Source organism: Lycorma delicatula, chromosome 1, assembly GCF_047948215.1.
Source record: "Lycorma delicatula isolate Av1 chromosome 1, ASM4794821v1, whole genome shotgun sequence".
In the NCBI taxonomy this organism is placed as follows: Eukaryota; Metazoa; Arthropoda; class Insecta; order Hemiptera; family Fulgoridae; genus Lycorma; species Lycorma delicatula.
The window spans coordinates 101,057,277-101,081,538 of NC_134455.1; the positions used below are offsets into that span (position 1 = coordinate 101,057,277).

The following is a 24,262-nucleotide window of genomic DNA, read 5'->3' on the forward strand; positions in this document are numbered from 1 at the left end:
TGCTCCGATTAGTTTCTCGTATAAATATTTGGTAGTATTTCAGTGGTAACTTTCTCGATTTAAATATTTGACATAAGTATTTATTTAAAAAATAATTTAAAAATGGAACTGCAGCAAATAATGTATGATTATATACCTCTGGAACAAATTTTATGTAAATGACAAAACTGTAAAACCATATAAAAAGAACGGTAAATTATAACGGTAAAAAACGAAGATTACTGAACTGAAATGAATGGGGAATAGAGATTTAGGGGGTGCAATATTTTAGATTGCATACAGTACAACGCAATCACTTTACCGACTCGGAGGGGTGCTAAAACTCAATCTCCTTGCATACCTATCCCCTAATGAAAGCCATTTCCACGAAATAATTGCACGGTCCAGCACAGAAGGGATTGTGATTGAACGACGCCGTAGAAGCTACAGCACTGAAATCCTTGCAGAGCAGTGCACCACCCAAATGCAGAGAAATTGTATGCAAATTAAATATTTCTAACTTGCGGCGGGGAGAACTGATTCAGTTGGATTTCCTGAGAACGAAGTAGGCCACAAATTGAATTATATTCAAACGTTTGCCGGAATTAAACAAGTCGGATATTGGAGACGTTTCGTAAAATAGATATTTAATATAACATTATTCAGTAGAATTAAATATTGCAATGACAACCAGCAGTAAAATAGGGCTGAAATTAATCACCAGCCATATAATATTATTATTTTTACGATTAGAAATAGTAAACATATTAATTGTGAAATTAATTTTCTCGTTATTAATTTTACGAAATAAAGTTGGGAATTTTTGAAGCTTACTTTCACACCTGTATTCTTTTGTTACGCCTAAATCCTTAGTGGGTTTTTATTTTAATGTGTTCTTCGGATACTTAGAACTTACCCCTGGCTAATTGAACTTACCCCTAGCATTACATAATTAATTAACAAGTGTCTAATCAGTCACGATTCTATTATTAGTTTTTACAAAGTCTCAAGAGATGACATTAAAAAAAAAAATTTTAAGGGGAAAAATCTTTCATTACGTTTAAGAATAGTTTTTAATTAAAAATTAAATAAATAATTAAAAGTAATAGTATAATTAGAAATTAAAAAATTACATACTTCAAATCCATATGTAGGAGATTATATCTTCACTGATTTATCTTGATCTGCATTTCCTTAGTAACTTTTTCATTTCTAGCATAAAATTCCAACAGAAATTTTGGCACTTCCTCTCAGATTATGGTTATAATTTCCTCTTTAATAGCAGGTTGGCTACAGCAGATCTTTTAGGCGACTCTGTAACAATAAATCACACACATTAAAATCAGGGATCTTAGAGACACGGAAATGACAATTCTTGAAGGTAAAATCTGCTTAACATGTCTAAGAATCTACCGTCTTGATATTCATGGTATGTGGGGGTCTACCTTATTGAAACCAAATATTGGTTTCAGCAAAAATATCAAGTGTTGGGTATTAAGCAAAAACCCATTTGTAGCATGTAAACATACATAGTAGACATGACAATAATTACAAAACTTTTATTATAAAAAAAAAATTAGGGTTTTAACTCCAAACCATCTCCAAGTACCAAACTATTGCCTTATTTCGTGTATCGTACAGAATTTTGTGTTTCAAAGCTGAACCTGTGTTTTTATTAAATATCTGTATGTCAATCCTTCATGTTGAAGAAAAGATATCTTTGAGTTCTTGGTCTGAAGCAAGGGTGAAATATTATATGTATGAATTACTACGGTCTTTATTTTGTTTTGTAAAGTCTTTTGACCGCAAAAACCGTTGCTCATCAGCCCATTATTTCATTATAAGCTAATTAGCAAGAACTGAATGACAAGGTGGTCAGGTGACATATTCCACTCTGATTTATCCACCCTCTGGGGCTACTATTAACACTCTTAAATTTCTTCTTTCCCTGTTTCTCGTACGCTTTTAAAAGAAATAAAGTAATCCCTACCCAATAATATTCGACTAATTTATTTCATCTCATTAGTGCTGACTATGCTTTGTGTTATGGTGCTGATCACTCCACGGATGAGTATGCAGTAAACTACCCGTTCCGAGTGTAATATAATTACTACAATAAAACCTTTTTAAATCGCTGTCTCGATAAAGCGGAGAACTATGAAAGTGGGAAAAATCTCCGTTTACAATGTACGTCCCCAAAGTAGAAAGCTTTTATATTTTATTTATCTATTATTTTTTTTTAATTAGAAAATTTACTTTTGTAAAGCGGAAATTTAAGGAAATATTTTACCGTGAACATATTAATTTGAATGAAATAAATCGATGTTATGAGAATAAGACTTTTTTATTGTTGTGGGCACAAATGAAAAAAGAGGATTAATTTTTTTCTATAATATAGAATTCTGAAGTTCGTCATAACTCAATACTTAATAGGCTATATCCTGTCTTTAATCTTGTTTTGGAATACTGTTTTGAAATGAAATACTGTGGTGGAATTCACTGCAAACAGATAACCCGTCATAAATTATATTGCTCTTTGTTAAATAATGTTTGTTTTAAGTGTATCATATATTATTAATGTTAGTGTGTACTAGTCTTGAGTTATATATGTATATAAAATATTAATAATAATAATAATAGATACTAATAAAATTAATAACTAGATGAATATTATCAGTTATTTGCTAATTGCAAATCTTTTAAGTTGCTTTAAAAATAAAAAAAATTCGAAATAACATTTTTACCTGAATTGACTCTGCTAATTGCTATTATTACTTTAGTTTTTTTTTATTTTCGATAAAATACGTTAAAATAAATATAAAGCAAAAACTTGAAAGCTTAACAATAAGTAAACATTATTTAAAATAATAATACAGCATAAAGCAATGTAATGAATGAGAAATAAAGGTAAAATTATCTATGATTGGTTGAATTAAAAAACTAAAATAGTAACCATTCCCGATAATAACATCCTGACCCCCGTAGGGGAGGACATCCACCTTGTGACGATCTCGGTCGCTACATCATCCTCTCCGTTCCTAGCCCTGATGGGCTTTACCGGAGGTCATCTTTTAGACCCTCTAAACTTGATAACACAACACTATCATCAGTTTGGAGTCTGTCAGGATGCCACCGATGCGAGCGAAAAGTTATATTAATTTTAGAACCAATTTTTCATGCTCAAGCATAGTAAGTTGTGATTTTGGAAAAATTAAAAAACTGATAAATGAGCAGCTTGAATGCGAGCCCTTAATAAAATGCAGTGACAATTGCAGAGTACAATAAAAAACTATTGTTGTCACTTGTCGATGATATACAATTAAAATTACGCAACGGTGATAAAAATACACATTGCTGCCTTCAAAATCTTTGACTTAACGTCGCGATAAATACACTGAAAAATTTAATAGTATTTTTATCATGCTATTAAAATTAAATTAATTTTCAAATTCATTATATTTAGAAAAACTTATTCTAATAATTTTAACAGGCGACTTCAGTAAAATACATATTAAACTATAGACGTATTTAATGTTTCACTATCCATGTTAAATAGTCCCGTTTTTTAATGTAAAAATTTTTTTATATTGCTTTGAGTTCCGTTTTACAACAGATATATTATTCACATTTAAACTGACAGAGAATTGTTTGAGCCCATTAAAATATTAATATTATTCAAAATCCTTTAACCATAACTCATATCAACCATAACTAATTTCATCGTTAACAACATTTTCTCTGTTTTTTTCATTTATTTTACGGTAATGGTTGCTTATATGGTTATAACAGGTTACGTTGTCTGCAGAAAAATGAACGATTCTAAGCCTTTTTTAACTTGTAATGTATTTTGTAATGTACTTTTCTTTGATCAGATATATGTATATATATATATATATATATATATATATATATATATATAAATAACTAGCCGGCCAGTCTAGCTAGAAACTGGACCCTCGGGGCTCAAGCCAGCCCAGGCGAATCCGGGAGCTAAATCAAAGGCTCCTCGGGGGCAGAGAGCCTACCCCAAGGCCGCAGGAGCTTGCTTCGGTCGCCATTCCCATCTATCCAGAGGGTTCCACTCCTGAATCCCCATACTATAGGTTATCCTCATAGTTATGAGAATAACACTGATAATTAATAATTATAGTATTCAGGATTTTATAGAAACCAGAAAAAGAAAATAAATTACAAAAGATAGAATAATAGTAACCTTTTTCCGTTTACCCTCCGGGAATCACCGTCAGGTATTACTTCAGAGGATGAATGAGGATGATATGTATCAGTGTAAGTGAAGTGTAGTCTTGTACAGTCTCAGGTCGACCATTTTTGAGATGTGTGGTTAATTGAAACCTAAACACCAAAAAACGGAAGTCGAGTGGATATACTGTAGTAACACGTATTGAGTACTACTCTGCGTTCTTGGTTAATTGTGATTGGTTTTTTTGTTGTTTTTACTGGTTGTGTATTACGGAATAGTTGGCGGACTATTACTGGACATGTGTGTGAAATTTTAAGAATTTTGGTTGACAGATTGGTTAGTTATTACGATTTTTCTAAAAGTGTTTTATTCTTCCAAAAAGAACAGTGTATAAGAGGACAACATAACCAGATAGTTAGTAAGAATTTATTTGAGTTGTTTAGGCAGGTTAGTTACGTCAGTTGTTTACGTCTAAGTGTTGGACTTATAACATTTTTGTGAATAGAAAAAAAGTTTCTAATTGTAAGAGGTGAATTATAAGCGGGAATTTCCTTTTGTTATTACTTCTGAACCCTTTGATCCGTACCCGAATCCTTCAGTATCATGACGAATCCCGACCCCCCTGACCACCCAAACATCCCTCCTTCCCCCCAAAATCCGACCTCGGATTTGAGTGGATACATTTTCGGACAACACGAAGTTGGAAATTAAGGAGTGCCCTTTCTGGCTTACTGAGCGAATGAAAAGGAGAATCAAGTTGAGGGATTCTGGCTATTCGTGTGGAGGTTCTATAAGTTGTGGTGGAGTGGACGCGGCTATCCAGACTGCGCATATTGTGAGTAGGAGGCTGCTTGGTCAGGTGGAGGAGGGAGTACTAGAAGAGGAGGTTCCTGATTTAGTGATTAAGAGATGGCCGCCTCGTTTTTTGAGAAGTGCGAGGAGAGGAAGAATCGGTTCTTGGGGTGTCAAATGAGAACATTATTGTCGTATTTGATCTTGCCAAAAACTCTAAAACGGAATAGGGGAGGAGGATTTTAGAGCGCGCTATGTCTGACTGCTGAGAAGTGGTAAATTGAAGCGAGTCCAAGTGGTGGTAGGAAAGGACCACACGGAGGTGTTATTGGGTGAGCTTGAGGAAGAAAAGTTGTGGGTCTGCTATAAAATTGTCGTAGATACTTCTGTGGGCGAGAGATTGGTGTTTGAAGACCTATATCTGGCGATAAAGAAAATCACTGAGCATAAATTAAATGTTTTTACGGGGCTGTAAGTAACAGTACTGGTTGGCTTTGTAAAAACGTTTTGGAGTATGAGGCTAGGAGACGAAATGAGAAGAAGGTGATTTTTGTACAGGAGGATAAGTCACGAGTGATGGATCCCAAGGGTGAGCAGAAGATCAGAGGTGAGGGTTCTAGTGTAATAGTTTTAAAGTAGGAGGGTATCTCTTATTCGAACTTGTTGAAAAAAGTTAAGAAGGAGGTTATTAAGGAAGAATTGGGTGAAGTGTTATCAATTAAGAAGAGTGGTAGTGAGGCCTTGCATATAAGAGTAAGAGGGCCGGTGGACAAGGTTAACGTGGCGCAACAAGTGGTGAAAGAGAAGTTGGCTGGGGTGAACGTTACGAGAGGAATGAGAGGTAAACTGGCGTCCATAGTCATTAAGGATTGACGGGTTCTACTTTTAGAAGAGGTTTTGGCGGGGTTGGGACTCATCTGTCTTAATGATGGTGAGTTACCAATCCTAGTCCAGGTAAATAGACTGTCCTTTATAGACGTGTCCTTTGTTTCATCAGGACTTGCGAGGACGGCAAGGTGTTGGTTGGTCCTGAAGGAAGAAGAGACGCTTAGCGACCACGAGGCGATATATTTTGAAGTTGGTGCCTCGTGGTTGCTGAGTGAGGTGAAGTCCACTAGGAGAGCTACAAGTGAGCGGGGACTGCTGAAACTAATAGGTATTATAAATGAAAGAATTAGACATATGGAAGAGATTACTCCGGAGTTCCTTACGAAGGTAGTGGCGAAGGCCTGTGCCTTTGCAGAGGAAGAGGCCCCGTAGAAAAGGTGTTGGTCTCTCCAGGTAGCTATGGCCAGGCTGGAGTGCATACGGGCTCGTAGAAGATTGCAGCGTGCTAATCGAAGGGGAAGGGGTGAGGAGATTGAGAAAGCACAGAGTACTTACGTTAATGAGAAGGCGGTATAAAGGTGAGATAATGAATAGGAAGAGAGAAAAGAGCTCTGTGCGATCAGTTAAATCGCACAGAGCTGGTGGGGAGATGCCTTTCGCATTGTTAGTGAAAAGTTTGGATGGAAGCTGCCGGTGCTATCAAGTGATGTGATGCAGAGGTGTTTGATGAAATTGTTTTCGAGGAGGCAACAGGAAGAGGTAGAGGAAATTTCGGCTGTAGAAATTCCTCTTTTTTTCACAAGAGAAATTGTTTTGTGCTGTAATGAAAACGAGCAAGAGGAAAAGTCCGGGTTTGGATGATATTACGGATGAGGTTGTGGCGGTGACGGCATCGAAGTTCCCGATACAAGTGTTGTCGGCGTTCAATAAGGTTTTATTGGATGGTGTTTTCCGCGAGACTGGAAGAATGCAAAAGTTGCATTGCTGAAGAAGGCAGGAAGGAAAGTGGATAACCGAGTCGTTATAGACCACTGTGCCTCCTCAGCTGTATGGGGAAGCTTGCTGTGCGGATGATTGTCATGAGGCTTTTAGAAGAAAATGAGCGAGGGGAGGGTTTTAGCCCGAACCAATTTGGATTTAGGAAGGAATATACAACTACGGCGGCGATAAATAGGATCATGAAGATCGTTGATGAAGCTGCGTCTGGGATCTGGAACGTGGAGAACCAGGTCCATCACGGCGGTGGTGTTGTTGGACGTGAGTAATGCGTTTAACTCACTGCGATTCGGGTAGATCCTGAGTGAAATTAAGAGAAGACCCCTCTTCTCTTAATTTCACTTATAAGGCGCCCATACTTGCGGCGCCTTATTCAAGATTACTTAAGTGGACGAGTGGTACTAGGCTGTGCTGAGGGGGCCCAGAATAAGATTGAGATGCAAGCCGGAGTACCCCAGGGTTCAGTGTTGGGGCCAACATTGTGGAATGTAGCCTATGATGAGGTGCACCGCTTGGTTTATCCAGAGGGCATATACCCGACCGGTTTTGCCGATGATTTGTCTCTGGTTATATCGGCTAAAACGGAGGATGAATTAGTGAGGAAGGGCAATGAAGCCGTGAGGATGGTACATGCCTGGTTGGGAAAGAGAGGTCTTCATTTGGCCTTAGAGAAGACTCAAGTTGTGGTTATGGCAGGAAGGAGGCAGTTGACTCTCCAATAAGTTTGGTAGTAGGAGATGTGGAGATTGTGCCGGTAGCCAGGGCAAGTACCGTGGAGCCTGGTTCGATAATAAGAGATTTTTTCAGCTTCATGTGGTCGAGGCTGTACAGAAAAGTAAACGAACAGTGGCTGCGGTGTGCAGGCTAATGAGCAGGATTGGCGGACCAAGTTTGGCGAAAAGGAGGCTATTGGCATCGGTGGCTCGGTCCGTCGTCATTTATGCGGTTCCAGCATGGAAACGAGCGTTGAAGAAGAAGAAGGCCCGGTGCCAATTGTTAAGCCTTCGGAGGCCCTTGGCTATTTGGGCAGTTAGAGCGTATCGTACAGTCTCGACCGAGGCGGCGTTGGTGATAGCTGGGATGCCGCCATGGGATCTTGTAGCGGACGAAATGGTGGAAAGAGCAGAAGGGCAACCGAAGTGTCAGACGAAAGAGGAAATGTTGGATATGTGGCAGCAAAAGTGGTCGAGGAGTCAGGTCGGTAACTGGACGAGGAGGCTAATGCCTCAGATTAAGCCATGGCTGGTCAGGAAACATGAATTGCGTCAACTATGAATTGACGCAATTCTTGACCGGCCGTGGCTGCTTTAATAAGTTCCTCTGTGACAGGAAGAGGAGGAGGTCGCCGGAGTGTAGGTATTTTAAGCAATGGAATACGGTTGAACACACAGTGTTTCTGTTTTAGATGGGAGGAGGCTAGGAGGGAACTGCTGGGTATTGTTGGTGCCATAACACCAGATAATGTGATAGAGGCAATGTTCCATAGTCCTAGAAACTGGAATCTAATTGTTAGGATGGTGGACAACATTTTGAAAAGGAAGGCAATGGAGGAATTTGAAGAGGAAGAAGATGGTACATAGTGGGGTAGTTTAGGGTATGGTTGCACAGCCCCGTTCATGAGGAGTGCGATGCCGAGGTGTCTCACTTCCGATGAGTAAACGGGGACTCCTGGGATGAGTAGGAAGGGAAAGTGTAAAGACCGAGTCCCGATCGGAGGTCGCCTCTTTGGGGTACCTTTGATTTGAGGCAGGCAAATAAATACCGAGACCCGGTTAGGGGACCCCTTGGGGGACTCCTGATTTGAGGCAGACAATTGAGAGGACCTAGTCCAGGTTGACTGGGTGGTACCCCATACCAGGGACAACATAGCCGGCTCCGGCATGGTCGCCCGGAAGGTTAAAGGCAATGGCACCTCTAGGACCAAGTATGCTTCTGCGGCGGGTCTGGGTCTAGGGGGATGGGAAAAAGAAAAAAAAAACACCGGTATCCGCAATCTGGTATTCAAATCCATATAAAAGTAACTGCCTTTACTAGGATTTGAATGTTGGAACTCTCGACTTCGAAATCAGCTGATTTGGGAAGACGCGTTTACCACTAGACTAACCCGGTGGGTTAGAATAATAGTAACTATATAACTAAAGTATACAAACCATTGACGACGAAAAATTCATAACTTATTTACAACCCTGGCAGAAATATATAGTAATGAACTAAAGGGATTAATTTATTTTTTATTTAATGATATTTTTAATTCACAACTTCACCCTCCTTGGGGGACGAAGAAATAATGAATATTTTCAATATCTTAATCTTTGAGAGATCTAGGGCCTCGGTCGATGGCTTAAACCCTTCCCTGGCATAATACAAATATGTCCTGAAAATTTTAAAGTAATCGGTCGGTTGGTTCTCGCATGATGCGATAACAAACAAACAGACAAACTTTATATATAAATATATATACACATTTCCGAATAACCATGATCTGTTAGAAAAAGTTTACCTGATACGTACAAACGCTAGCCTTCAACCTACTAACAAATACCCAGTTTGAATTTTTAAAATTGGACGATTGTAGACAGAGATATTAAAAGAGCACCCCATTGCACCTCTCAAAACAGTGCCCCATGGAGACCCCGTTTGTTACCAGTTGATGTGATGATTAATCTAGCCTCCCAGGAGGTGCTCGCATACCTCACCACTCTAGCCTCACACGCAGTCCCCACAGGAATTGTTAAACAGAAATTTTTAAAATTTATTTAATATTATTTTATTTCACGTATTTTTAAATGTATTATTTTTGTAATATTATTGATTCGAATCATTCAGTTCAAACCCTGCTGACACAGTGATAGAAACTTACAGTTCATTAATTCAGAACATTGAAATTTATGCTTCAACTGGCAGATCTCCACTACAACATATATATATTTTTTTTTTTTCAAGATGAAATATATCTAAAAACCTTCTCAGTTATGCCACGAAATATGGGTAAACATTTTGGTTGCGAATGATTAATTTTTTTTTTTGTTTATCTCGAATACACAAACAACTCCTTCTTTTTTATATAATAATATAAGTTATACTTGTATTTATGAAACTTAAATGAATATTAGAAACAAAAACACAAAGAAATAAAAAGTATGCGTACAATATTTTATAAATTATTTAGATTTTAATGAACTAAAATCTAAAAAAAAATCTGGAATACTTTTCGGATCATTATTGAAGTAGTTCTGCTTTTCCGCGTTGTCACAGTTATTTTGAACAAGATGTATGTCTTAAAGTTTGATATTTTTTGGCCTTTGAAAAATATTTTTCTGGTAAAGATAGTTATAGCAACTGATTTAATAGCTATAAACTGAGTTTGAGAATAATTTTTTGTCAACTCGATATAACTGTCTATTTTAAATGTACATGTTTTTTATAAAAAACATTAATTTCTAACAATTTAAAGCTATGAAGTTCAAATATTAAGTGATTCAAAACGTCTTTAAAGCTGTTATTATCGTTTAAACAGTGTTCGTTATAATAGTACCTGGAAACAAAGAAGCAGCTTTTCCCTAGAGTATGGTTGAAATATGCGGTTGGTATTATTACTGTTTTTGACACATCTCATCATACTGGAAAGTTAATAACAAAATTAACAAGAACGTAAAATTTACCTATTACATTAAAAACAAACTGTTAATTATTTTTTAAAATTAATTCAAAAAGAAGATAAAATTACATTTGATATTTACAGAAAATGTACAAACTGACAGGTACATTCCCAACGATTCTTTTCATCTTGAACTACATACGAAGCTCTTAATACAAACGTTTACAAGGAAAATCGAGCACTACATGGTCTGAAAGTTTATTGTAGAGAAATGATTTTATTAAATAAAATTCAGATTTCAGTAGTTTCACAAAAAAAACTACTGGTAACATACGAATGAATTGACAAAATATTTGACAAACACCGCATAACAATCTTATTTCAGAACAGAGAAGCAGGATCTAAAAAAATGGCAACTGCCAGCCGTATAATTAAAAGATAAAAATAAATCGTAAAGCCTACGATCCCATACAACGCGAGACCTTATTTAAAATACTAGAAGAATTTAAAATAGACACAAAACAATTAAAAATATTAAAAAACTTACAAATACAAAATCCAAATTTAAATTCCTTGGAGATCTTTCTGAACCATTTGAAATAAAACAGGCGTCAGACAAGGAGACGGGCTTTCTCCGATCTTCTTTAATTGCACTCTAGAAAAAAATTAGAGAATGGAAGATAGAACTCGAAGAACTAAATATTGCAGAAAATGTTAAAATAGGATATTAAAAAAAATTGTAAAGACAACCTTATTAGCCTTCTCAGATGATACCGTGATATTTGCACATTACATGGACGAAGTTCGAATTAAAGTCCAGAAATTAAGCGAATGTGCTAATAAAATAGGCTTTGAAATTTCTTTCGAAAAAACAAAATGGTTCCCCAACGATAAAAAAATAAATTATAAAAACTAAAAATTTTCGAAAATCAGAAATTAAAAGTATCAAAATTTAAATATCTAGAAGTAATACCCCAAAAGCTCTAGAAAAGTAAGTGCCAAAAAAGCGAACGCAGAAAATTGGCGTTAGTGTTCAACTTAACACGAAATTTATATAAAAAATAGTCACCTTCGCATAATCCTATAAAAATAAAAGATATTTTTTTATAAAAGGTATTATCGTAAAAAAAAAAGATAAAAAGATTTTTTTTATAAATGTGTGATTTTATAAATGTGTGTTTTTTTATAAATTTTACAGAATGAGCTAAAACAGATTAACAAAATAAATATTTAACTTTTACAATAGTAGAACTATTAAAAATTGCTGGTTTAAAAAATAAAAAAACGATCTTAAAACTTTAAAAATCAACAAACAAACCAGTTTAAATAGAGGTCAATTTAGAAACTTAATCAAAGAATCTAAGTTTCCGGAGAAGAAGAATAAGAGGAGTATAAGAAGAAAGTGGACCAAGGAACAAAACAACAAAGTGAAAAAATATTGGGAAAACGAAAGAAGTTCCCAACTACTATGCAAACGTGGCACTTAGTGGTCCGGATGAACAAAAAAGAGTCGTAATTTTAATTTTCGTTAAGTTGGTTTTTAAAACATTGACTTCTGTTGTCTGAAATGCTAAGTTTAAAACTAAATCCCTCGTATAACTGATTTGTGCCAAACATAAACTGATTTGTATGCAATTATTGCAATTTATGATACGAAGAAAAAAGAAAAATCGACTTATTATAAATATATGATCCAGAATCTTTCTAGAAACAAAAATTAAGAATAAAAAAAAATAGCATCTATAAAAATTAAGTGTTTGGGAAACTCACTTTGATAACAATGATGATGGAACTAACATGTTCGAGACGGAGAACAGTTACCTTTTAGAATTTTTTAATTTATTAAAATTTAAAATATCTTTTTGTGAAAGTTACCGAACATAAAAAAATTAAAATGGTTAACCGATTCCATCAACATATAGTACGACTATAATACATATAACCCTAACCGAATGGAATCAAAGAACATAGTACGTCGTTTCCCCACACAGAAGTGTTACGGCTGATTCGACAAAAAAATTATGGAATATTAAAAAAAAATGAATTCTTGGTGTATCACCTCAACTATGCATAGTAAAGTATTACTGATGAAGTTATTTTTAACAGAAAATATTTTCGATTTGGTAAACTGTAAATGGTTAGTACTATTCCTGCGCCGCAAACAATAGAAAATCGAATACAACATAAAACATGAGTAAATGCTACACTAAACATACAAATCAAAATGCATTGTACAAATCACAATGCGTTGTAAATGTAAGATACAATGTTTGTCTTCTTTATGATTACATTATTAAATTTTACATCAGCTCATTTAATATAAGTTATGCCGAGTAATGTTTTATCCATTAAAATTTTTTTGAATTTACTACTAATAATTTGAAAACGGGAGAAAACAGGATACAGATGATTCATTTAAAAAATAAAATAAAATGTTATTTAAGGATTTTATTTTAAATTTTAACAAAACTGTTCTGAAGCAAAATATTTTGACGTTCATATTTATACACCACTGCTGATATTTCGCAGGATTGAAGATTAGTTCATTAGCGCCTGCACAAGAAATATCTGCAAACCAAAGTACGCATGACTTAAAATGTCTGAGCTGTTGTGAGCTATTAACAAACACTAAGGAACACGCTCATTACTATGCATTATACGTCCGTACATTTTATGTGTTGGTAAATCATTTAAAGTCATTAGTATATTTCATTAACAACTAATTAACAGACATGAAAATCAAAATAATGAGTGACTCTTTCATAAACAATAAATCACCAACGTAATTGCATCAGCTGAGGAAAGATGATTATAAAATTCAGTAGGAAGCTAAAATACGATTTAATATTTTTTTCAAATCAGATTTTTTATAATCTTCTAATATTATTTTTTATTTAAAAAAGGATAATTGTCCCGTACTATTTTCATCTTACTAAATTGAAAGAAATTTAATACTATTTAATTAAAAATTGTATTCTTTTAGAATATTTAAAGTATCCAAATTTTCCAGATGTTATCTCGTACGTACTTTATTTTGAAAATTAAAATTAAATTAAATTCTAATTTTTACGATTGCATATTGTAAATCATTTCATACTGCAAATTGTTAATCTAACAATTGAACGCGAACCTTTAATTGTTAAATACGTTGTATAAGGAAGTTATAAAATGCAAATTTATGAAATTACGGCTAAAACTGGACGATAATAACAATAAATTTTGTAATTATTCGATATACATCGAATCGCTCTCTTAGGTTGGCTAATCAAATCGTCCTTATTACAATATACACACGACTGCATTAATGAAAACAAAAGGGCCCAAAAATTTAAAGATAACAATTATTGGGATAATAATAATTATTATAAAAACCACTTATCAACAACTTTTTATATGTGTTTCAGTACTTTCGGATATCAAATCCATCTTCAAGAACTAAAAAAAACCCTTATATTATTCTTAAAATAAAAAGATAAAATTCATTTCTCGTGTAAGTCGTTATGTAAAATGGAAAAACGTACAAGTCGTCATGTTTAAAAAAAATTATGTTGACTTTTCGTCCAGTCACAATAAAAGTTTAAACCGTTATTGTGAATGGACGCTAACTCGACATAATTTTTTAAAAAACATGACGACCACTGTTGTACATTTTTACATTTAACATAACGACTTACATATGATGAATGAGTTTTTATTTTTTTATTTTAAGAATAATATAAAAGATTTTTTGAGTTCCTGAAGATGGATTTGGTAACCGAAAGTAATTGAATGCATATAAAAAGTAGCTGGTAACTGGTTTTTAATAATTATTATTGAATAAACAACGGTCCATGTTTGAAAAAAAAATATGACAATCACTGCTATTATTTCAATCTCGGATGTTAAACTTGTATCAAAAAATGTAAAAAAAATATTTTAATAACGTTTCTATACTTAAATGCTTCAACTTTATTTTAAATTAAAATTTTCATGAACGTATTAAACTGAAAGATGGAGCTTTTTTGTTTAACCTCCAGGTCAATCGTTAGGTATTGCCTCAGAGGATGAGATGAATGCTTCGTAACTTGCGTGAAAGTGCCTTGCCTGACCGAGACTTTCGAAAGGTGGAGCCTTAGATTACAATAACTACACTGGGACTAGTTAACGTAATTAAGGAAATGTTGATGGCCTGTTTAAAAGAGAAATTTCATTAAAAAAATTAAAAATAGATTATAAACAAAGTAATTAGCAAATACAAATTTTTAACAGTTTAAAGACTTCAATATACTCTATTATATAATAATAGAACCAATCTAAGCTCATAACACAGAAAGATTATGTATATTTAAGCCAGAATTTTAAACAAACCATCTATATTATTAAAATTAATTAATTAGAATATTATAGACACATTATACCTTATCAAGTAAAGGCCATATTTCTATTTTCTTTTTCTATAAATGATTCTGTTATTAGGGTGAGAAATTTTTTCATCTTTATCAAATTTAGTAGTTAAACTCACAATCCTAAAAATGTAGGAACTGTATAGCTTTTTAATAATACCACTCTTTAACGTTTTTATTTTGTATTTTTTTAAAAATATTATAAAAAGTACAAATCCACCTTACCAGCAATTAATTTTGAAGTTCTTAAGATCTTTCAGTACTTAAAACTTCGTCAGGAGATTAAAATATCATTATAAAATAAAGTTAAAAAGTAAAATATTAAGCAGTCATGACTGATTGCTAGTTATAGTACACTAGTAACTAGTAATACTAATATAGTGTACTGATATACTAATGTAGTATACTCATAACTAGCAGTCAGTCATGACTGCTTAATATTTTAATTTTTTAACTTTATTTTAAAATGATATTTTAATCTTCTGAAGATGGTCTAAGAACTGAAAAATCTTGGGAAGTTCAAAATTAATTGCTAGTAAGGTGGATTTGTACTTTTTAATAATATTTAATTAATAATTTATTAATATAACAGCGGCAACCATGTTTGAGAAAATTATGTTTTTTTAATAACTAACAATTTTGGTTTTCAATAATTTATTTTATTTGAGAATTTTTGTCAAAAATGACCCGGTTTACTGCTATTTGAGTAAGATCAACTACAATCAACTCATGATTATCCGCGACAGTTTAACCGCGATGCCTCTCACAAAAACTAAAGTTTTAAAAACTTATAAAGAAGGTAAAAATGTTAAGTTTCATCAGTATATACATTTTACTACTTCATTTACTACTTTTATGAGTGCTTGTTTTGAATATGATAATGCTACACTACATTTCCTTGTGGATACAACAGGACGATAGTTCATTATGCGATATTATTAATCGAGGCAAACTACGAAGTTCAATTAAAAGGAGGTATTTTCATTCACTAAAACAACAATCAATCGCGTGTTTAAAAAATAATATATTTGAACGAGTAAAATGTCCAGTTTATTAAATTTTTGTTAGTGTTTATATTTTTTCCTCGTTAGTTACTGTAGTTTTAATAAGTGTTTGTTAATGCATTACTTAGTACATTCACCATGTATGTACAATCTAGTTACGTATAATGTTAATGGTACTGAAAATTTGTTAAAAGTTAATACGTATTTTGAATAAACTTTAGGATATTATTTTCATCACGAACGTAGTAGTGTACTGTATTTTATTTTATTTACAATTTTACCTTAATGCAACAGTGCTTGAAAATACTGTACTGCAAAACAGTATTAGGTGATTTTTAACACATACTACTTTATAAAATATTATTTTTGGACCAACCGCAATTTTGCTACAATTTTGGATTTTCGGGATTCTCTTCCCGGTTATTATCGTGGATAATCGGGAGTTGGCTGTATTTGGGTAATACTGACAAATATTATCTCATAGTGGAGTAGATGAAACTGGCAGAAAATCGTTTTGTAATCTACATTAACATTTTCCATTACATCACTTCTGTTTGAAGTCCAGTATGAATAAAGAAGATATCAATTTTTTTTACAATGAAATGCTTAACATTTTAACTAAAAGGCAATTACTTCTTATCACTACTGACTCTTGAGGTATCGTGGAGCAACAGATTAAAATAGTCAACATTTAACATTCTTGAGCAAGAAATTTAAATATCTATTTATTTCAAACAGAATATTAGTTTGGCATACCTTTTGCCAAATTTAATTAAATTAGATCAATTTATTTTATATATATCAATTTTTATTAAAAAAATTAAATACCGAATAAGAACTACTACTTTTTGTTTAGGAAAAGGGTTGGTTAATAACCATAGCAGTCGATGCCCGTAATCCCGAAGAAAAACTACTGGCGATCCTACGTGTTTAAAAGAACTTTTTTTTGTTATAATTTTTTCAACATTATATTCTTTGTGCAAGCTTTAAATAATTAATTGTATAATAACTCACAAATTTAACGTGTTTGCAAACTAATGTGTATTCACCAAAAGTTGGTCTATCCTTCCTGAACAATAGAATGGATAGGCAATTTACCACCATGAATTATCAGTATTTCACAAACCGTAACAGTTTAAAGAGATTAAAATTTACTTTAATAACGCTATTATAAAATAATACATTGATTTATTACTGTTTTATATTTATTTCCAATTATTAAATCATATTTGTATTGTTTCTTGTGTAAAACGGGTTGATTCTTTAGCTAATTCATGACCATGCGTTTGAATTTAATGTGTGAACGTTTCCTGACGCCGTATCTTTTAAACTGTTCATATATTATATTAATTGATTATTTATCGTTTTATTTTTATTACTAAGTAAACATTATCTTCTTATAAAAACATTTTCTTAAAAAAAAAGTATCAAATCCGCAAAAACAACTCTACTAATCATATTAACTAATTATATTATCAATATAATTTTTTTATTCATAATTTAAGATAACATGACACAAAACAAAGATTCTCTGGGCCGCCTTAGCAACTTAAAAAAATGTTCCCATAAAAAAGGATGGTGCGCAGGGTTTTTGTTTTTTGTATGTGCTCACATTTTTATTTTAGCTACCATTAGCGCAGGGGACCAATGGTGGTCCGCCGGGCGGCTGCGCGCAGCGCACGAACGTTCAATCGTTCGAACGATTTATACTTCTTGATACGAGCCGTTTATCTAAAATTATACTTGTGTTTAGGGGATAAAATAAGGTAAACACTGGGATTAGAGTTGTGTTAAAAAATCACAACTCAAGAAACAGCTAAAAATGTTCAGGATTTGAAGCTTTAAATGTTAGTATGCTAAATTCATAAACGTTATTTAGTTATAATTGATAAAACAAAATTATGTGTTTTGAAACGTAAACCATGTAACATTTTCGTGGCGCCTTTTTTCTAGTTAGCAGTTAATTTTTATTTATGAAAACAAATAAACATTACATATTTTTATAAAGAATTTAAATCTAACATTTTAATATAGCATATTGAGGCATTTAAAAAAACAACTTTTCCGTCAACTATCAGTCAAGATTTTTAATTTAATTTTTGGCCCAGCAAATGTCGTACCGTCTGTCTTTGGTCCTTTATTTAAGATTCCACACAAATTATTATAATAAATAAGTGTTATTATTCGTAAGTATTGATTTCAAGCTTTAACTGAGGGGAGGGGTTGAATTTAAATCCTAATGCCGGGAATATTTGCTATATTTTTATCAATTATTTGTTAAAAAATAAATGTTCTGGACAAAATTTAGATTAGGATTTTCAGTGGGTACTAGTTCAAAAATCTTTTCAACATCTTTTATGACAATCTCTCATTAGCTGATTTGAGTTTCTTTGGTTCTAATCTAATTTCCTTTGGTTCTAACCTAATCTCTTATTATCAACTTAAATATTACGTTCCTTTCACCAATTATTTTTTCTTTATTTTGTTTATTTTTATATCTTATCCCTACTGTCTAAACCCCTTTCCATTAATAGATAACTAACCTATTAGTAGATTGTTTATACGTAACATAATATACTAATATATCCAGCTACAGTATAAATATATATTTTTGATGGTATAGATGCTATGAATATATATGCTATAGATGAGTGTCTTAACTACCAACCGATAATTTGCTGTTCATATTGTAAGAATTCCCTTCAATTCAATTAAATTACTTGGAAGATGTTTCTTCAAATGTCTTAGAAACACTTTATTTTGAAATTTAAAAAACCACTATTTTTTCCTTTCCGGTTTACTGGTTGTCCAGTATACCGCTTTTCTGAATATATCAGCACTTATTTTTAATTAAAAATATAATTTCTAAAAATTATTTCTATATCAGTGTATTTGTGTTGCTTTTAAATAACTTTCCTGCTTAAAGACGATTCTATCTATCTAATAGCACTTACTCTATCTTTATGGTATTACATTTTTTCAAAATAAAAAAAATATATTATATATAATTTTAATAAACAGCTTACCAAATTCCAGTTTAATTTCCTTTTGCGCTTTCGGCAATTCTGCCATCTTTTAGAGAAATATAATCATGATTAAAATCATTATTGAATTATATATATATATAAAACATATATATATATATATATATATAATAAAACAATTGATCGTCATTTTATTATTCGTCAAAAGTTTAAGTTTAAGTCTAAGTGACTACGTCCGTATTGTAATAGTTTCTCAATTGTTAACAATTGAGAAACTATTTTATATATAATTCAATTATTGTAGTTTTATAAATTTAATCATAATTATTTTCTTCTTGAAAATGGAAGAATAGCCGAAAGCGCTCAAGGAAATTAAACTAGAATTTGGTAAGCTGTTCTTTAAAATTATATATAATAGTTATTATACCAAACGGTGCCATGTTCGAAAAACTAAAAACAATTATACTGCTATATTCTTTCAACTGTATTTCGCATTATCTTTTTTACTATCCACCCTACAAACTTTACTTGCTTTACTTACTTTACATTTTAGTGTATTTGCGTTGTGTGCGTACATTTGGCTTTTGGGATTAGGACTATTAATTAAATTTTAAATAAAGAAAAATGTGATTTTTTTTTAGAAACAAAACCGTTGAGACGATATACTTACTGCCTTGTGTTTAAAATAAATCTCTAAAATTCTCACGTGACCACTCCACTACTGAAATTTCAAATTCATTACTCTTTTTAAATTCAAACTAATTACAATTTCAATTACTTAATATAAACGTAACAACTTCAGTACCTAATAAACGCTTAAAATATGCATACATTTTGAGATAATGAAAGAATCGAATATTAAATTTAAAGTATTAAAATTATTTTTTCTAGAAAAAAAAATTATTATTTACAATTCTTTCTGTTTTAAACTTTTATCTTAAATTTGTGAATAAAATTAGTAAATTTTTTTGAAATAATGGTTAATTAAAAACAAAGCAATCTAGAAGTTACTTTCACCAAAACACAATATATTAATTTACAAGCTGTACACGTATTAAATTCGTGTAAGGTAAACTGTTGCGTTATGTACAAAAAAGAATATATATATTAATTCTGAGTGATTAAATGTAATCAAGAAAAAAATGTAATTTATCATGACCGTTAAGCAGTAGTTAGCAGAAAAAGTAGTATTATTTTATGCTATAAGGGTCAGCCCTCTACGCTACACCGATGTGTCATTTTGCATGAGGTGACCGTTCACGCGATAACGTGTTGTTAAGCAACTTATTAACTTGGTTGTTATGAAAAATACCGTTCCCATTAAGCAACAGCCAGTGCTGCGCACGTGTTTCCTACTCAACATCCACCTGACATCCTATACCCATTTATTCATTCTAAAATTTAAGAGGTTTTGTGAAATTAGGACTATAAATTAAGTTTAAAAAAACGAAAAAATAAAGAAAACACGTGGAGTCTTTTTAATAAAAAAAAAACCGCTGAGACGATATAATGCATTGTGTAAAAAATGGTTTATAAATATTAAAAATATACCTTTTTGCATTTTAAAAGAACGAAAAAAATTTTACAACATTATTTTATAACCTTTTAGATTTTCTTAAATACTTATTGCTAATTTTTTTTTAAATTCTAGAATTTAATGATTGTTAAAAAAAACGTAATGCAGTATCTAAGAAGATCCTTAAAAAACGAAATTTTTGAAACTTGAATTAGAAATAAAACATTTATTGCATTTATTTTAGATTAATAAGTACATGAGATGCATTGTGTAAATTAAAACACACCAAAAATCTTCTTGTAAAGCCTAAAGGGTTCTTACTTTTTTTAATTTAAATAAAAAAAATCTGACAACACAGTTGTAGGACTTTCCCATCATGCGGGTAAAGCCGCGTTCCGAGGAAGTCCTACAACTGTGGGTTGTTTCTGATACACGACTTACACATACAAAACTTAATTTAAAATATTTATCATTTTATTTAAATATAATATTTTTTTTGTTTATTTAATTCAATTATTCTAACTAAAGCGCGCGCGCATACCGTATTTATTTTGCGCGGGTGGGGCGGTACTAGCGGCGACAGTCGGCATTAACTAAACCAATGTAATTCCACAACTTACATAGAACAAATTTCGCTTTACGTTCCGCAGATTGGTGTAGCCGCGAGGCTTAACACACCAGGTACCGAGTTAACCGGGTGATCGAGTTCAAGACCCAGCTAGACTAAGTTACTTTTTTACACTTTAAATATTATTCATTTATTTAATTCTACCGCTCACCTATGTCGTCACAACGTAGCAATCGATTACAATAGCATTTTTGGGGGTGGGGGTACGATTTTTCAAATATAGCTAGTTTTAATTATATAAAATGTGCCTAAGAAAAATATGACCTTAATCAGACGAAATCTCGAGATACTGATACAGCATCTTGAGATGCTGTACAACCTTACCCCTTTGATCTTTTAAATTGAAAATTTAATGGCATCAATTTCCCATATATAGAAGTAATCTGACGAAGTTTGGTCAAAATCAGTTCACTAGTTCCGGAGATATAAGGTGATTTAGAAGCACCGAACACACACACGTACACATGAACATTAACATCCGGAAAATTTCCATCCGGTTTTTTGGTTCCTTAGGTGATAAAATGTAAAGATCCTATGAAAACCGCATTTATCCAAATTGGACCGATTACAATAATTTCAAAAACTTCAAAATTTTCAAAAACAATTTGTTTAAACAATTTAAATCGAAAAGATTTATTTTACAACTTATTCGTGTAAATTATAATTTTTATAATTATTTTTTTACTAGAACGAATTAAAGTCACAGTAAAATTCATTAAAAACGTTAAAAAATACAAATTTATTTTGAAAACTGTAACATAATTACAGTTACTAAGGGCAAGAGTATTATTATACTACATATTCAGTACTTATTAGAGAAGATGTACTCAGGATACAAAATTCTCTAATCTTTTATTACGTACAATGAGGATAACAATAGTTCAATAGGTAGATCACTGAAGATCTAATCTAAAGGATTGCTGGTTGAATTTTAACCGGCTCAGACCAGTTAAAATCTGATTTTCCCTGGTCAATTCTGTGTAATGTTGCCTAATCTTTACTGAGAGAAAAATTAATTAAAGTTTGTTAGAAGTTAAGCTAGCCATATTTATTTATTCTCGGTTGACCTGAAAATGAAATCTTATCATAATACCTACCATATCGTAACATTGCTTTAGTTAAAAATGTTTGTAGGAAAAGCAGTCGTCGATCTAAGGATATATTTCATTTGAGAGAGGATTTTTGGGATCATTTATGAAAAATAATTGATCCAAGAGAAAACCTCTTTTCCTAATTTTTCGTTTTTCAATAATACTGAAATCTACTATCCTTGTAAATGATTGTAGAAACTATTTAATAAAGAAATGCTCGATAAGAATTTTGTAGGAAATCTTTGTTAGAAGATAAATATAAAAAAGGTAATAAGAACGATATAACTAAAATTATACACGATAACGGAATCTCAATTTAAGCGTAACAAAGTCAATTAAAAAATATTTTAATTTATATTCATAAATAAAAAATATAATATGTATCCTCGATAGATAGATTATGAAAAGGCATGAATTGTCAAAATTGTAGGGAAAAAAATTATTTCATACTTGATGATAAATGATAAATATCTAATTAGAACAGTTTAATCTATCTGAGGGGTTAGATTTTTCATTAGCACAGCGCTACCTTGATGTGTAATTAATTATAATACAGTCCAATTAAAGTAAAAGTAAACAAAACACAGTTTACGTGATGTAGTACCAATGAGTTATAAAATAATAGTTGTGTCCACTTTTTTTTTGACACTTACTCCATATGTTCGATTGATTGTTAATAAAAAAAAGTTTAAATAAAAAATTCAGTAAGATAGAGAAGGAATTATTTTAATTATTATTATTGCTTTTATGTTAGTAAACTTGTTCAACTGAATTGTATTTACTATCATGAAGTGAGAAAAACCCTCCTTTATATGTGTTTACTTTTTGTTTTAGCTGTGCTCTTAGAACACCGAGATTCATTGAATTTTTGTTGATCATAGTTTTCCTAATCCGTAGTTGTGCAAACTTCTACACTTATTACTTCTGTAATTCCTAATAAAATGCATCTATATAAATATGCATAAATGTAACAAATAGTATCAATATCAGAAAAATCTAGAAACTGCTTCATATTTAAAACCAAAGGGTGACGAGATGATAGAAATATTTACTGATGTGAACAGCTAAAAAAATACTTTTTTTGTATGAAATGATTTTTGTATCGATGACTAATAAGTCCACCGAGCTAGTCTAATGCTTAACTCGTCATCGCAAATCAGTTGTTTAATAGCTGAATTTTGAAGTCGAAGGTTCTGACGTTTAAATCCTAATTGCTTTTATACGGATTTTAATACCAGGTACCGGTGTACTTTGGTTGTTGGGGTTCAATTAACCATATGTCTCAGGAATGGTCGGTCTAAGTTTGTATAATACTACACCTCATTTATATGTCATACTTTTGATTCTCATTTCATTGGACCGTGAGGGGGTTGCTTATTGTTTAATAGTTGAACAGATTGCACCGTATACATTAGGAAAAAAAATGACGAAGAGTGATCCGTTACCTTAAATCCAAATTATTATTTTTTTTAAAAGTAATATAGTTCCATAATATATACACACATATACGAATTTCATATAACATTCAAGAAAAAAAAAGTTGATGAATTTTATTTCTTCCGTGTTTGAGATATCAGCAATCAAAAATGCAAAAAGAGAGAAATAAGACGAGAGAATACGTGCTGTTGGAATTTTACCAATTGCATTTCACTTCTACATTGCATTTAATAATGTACTTGTAATAATTAATTTTGTAAAAAAAGATAAATATTATTAAAATAACACAATATTTAGATTCATTATCATCGCAAGAGAATCCACAAATACTGATAAATTCTAAATAAATTGTAACGTTGTTAAAAAATAAAAATAAAAATTGGTAAACTTTAAAATGGCAATAAATAGTAAAAATTCTGTAAAATAATATTATTTTAGCTCTTTATGTAGGAATTATTTCTGTTATCAAGTCACTCACAATTTTATTGTAATATGAAAACAAGATTTTATAACACCCTACGAGATTTATTTATCTTTAACCAGAATATAGACCGACCAGGAAGCAAATTTAAACTTTTTAACTATTTATTTTTTTATACCAATATAATTTTTTTAAATAGAATAAATAATCGGGAAGCTTGTTCACTCTTTCCAGTAGTATATTTACAGTAATTGGTATGAAGAGCATGTATATAAAAGTATATTTTGTGTTTAATTTTATCTACCTTTGTTAATATTGTATTTAAGAAAAAGATTAAGTGTTTTAGGACTTTTTTGAATGAGTGATTTTTAAAAGTTTAATAACTGGTGCAAGATTCACGTAAAT

At 31.7% G+C, this 24,262-nt stretch overlaps 1 long non-coding RNA gene across 1 annotated transcript in view; it reads right to left on the reverse strand.

The window, feature by feature from the left end:
* Positions 1-1,122: 1,122 nt before the first annotated feature.
* LOC142318150 (uncharacterized) overlaps positions 1,123-24,262 on the reverse strand; it is a 224,883-nt gene continuing 201,743 nt past the window's right edge. The window contains exon 3 of the long non-coding RNA XR_012754831.1: positions 1,123-1,293. This is a non-coding gene — a long non-coding RNA (uncharacterized LOC142318150). The remainder of the gene's footprint in view (positions 1,294-24,262) is intronic.